Genomic DNA, 1476 nt, shown 5'->3' with positions numbered 1-1476 from the left:
ATAATATTACCAAGGTTCCCTCAAAATTTCACGAAAAATGCACGAGCCAATTCTGAGATATGAAAATTTGGCTCCTCCGTTGCAACGCTCCGAGCCATCGTTGCAACGGCGGGTGCCTCCGTGGGGGGCGGGGGAGCCCGGCGGCACACCACAACCACAACGTGCTTGCTAGTGTGCCTAGGGGATGGCAAGGCAACGTGCATCTTGCTGGCATTGCGCCCAGCAAGCCTTTGGGCAACTCGAGTTTCAGCATCACGACACCCCTCCCCCCTATAATAGGCTGCCGAGCCATTACCAAAGTGCCACGGGTAGACGTCCTTTTCCGTGAGGAGACATACTCAAGGAAAGTGCTCTAGAGGTCGAATTTTGACGCCGTTTTTTGCAACAACCTCTAGAAAAATAAGATCTTTCCATCCCCCAAATTTGGTGAATTTACACCGTGCCGATTTTTTTTGCCGATTTTTTTACCGCCCGGAAAGCCGGAAATTCAAAAAAAATGAAAAACGGAGCAAACGTGCGATTTTTGACCTGGATTTTTTTGTGCAGCCTTCACATAATATTACCAAGGTTCCCTCAAAATTTTAGAAAAAATGCACGAGCCAATTATGAGATATGAAAATTTGGCTCCTCCGTTGCAACGCTCCGAGCCATCGTTGCAACGGCGGGTGCCTCCGTTGCAACGAAACCAGCCAACGATGCACCTAACCCAGCATCCGTTGCAACGCACCTTGCCTCCGTTGCAACGCGCCCAGCCAACGTTGCACCGTCCCCTGCCTCCGTTGCAACGCGCCCAGCCAACGTTGCAACGCGCCCTGCCTCCGTTGCAACGCTCCCAGCCAACGTTGCAACGCGCCCTGCCTCCGTTGCAACGTCACCAGCATCCGTTGCAACGCGCCCTGCCTCTGTTGCAACGCGCACGGCCAACGTTGCACCGACCCTAGCATCCGTTGCACTGCCCCCAGCCAACGTTGCAACGCGCCCAGCCAACGTTGCAACGCGCCCTGCCTCCGTTGCAACGTCACCAGCAACCGTGGCAACGCGACCTGCCTCCGTTGCGACGCCCCCAGCCAACGTTGCAACGCGCCCTGCCTCCGTTGCAACGTCACCAGCATCCGTTGCAACGCTCCCAGCCAACGTTGCAACGCGCCCTGCCTCCGTTGCAACGTCACCAGCAACCGTGGCAACGCGACCTGCCTCCGTTGCAACGCCCCCAGCCAACGTTGCAACGCGCCCTGCCTCCGTTGCAACGTCACCAGCATCCGTTGCAACGCGCCCTGCCTCCGTTGCAACGTCACCAGCCAACGTTGCAACGCGCTCGGCATCCGTTGCAACGCCCCCAGCCAACGTTGCAATGCCCCCAGCTTCCGTTGCAACGATCCCAGCATCCGTTGCAAAGCGACCTGCCTCCGTTGCAACGTCACCGGCCAACGTTGCAACGCACCCTGCCTCCGTTGCAACGCCCCCAGCCAACGTTGC

This window comes from Arachis ipaensis, chromosome B7, assembly GCF_059453495.1.
Source record: "Arachis ipaensis isolate K30076 ecotype BB chromosome B7, ASM5945349v1, whole genome shotgun sequence".
NCBI classification, from domain to species: domain Eukaryota; kingdom Viridiplantae; phylum Streptophyta; class Magnoliopsida; order Fabales; family Fabaceae; genus Arachis; species Arachis ipaensis.
Note: the sequence above shows the minus strand (reverse complement) of the source record.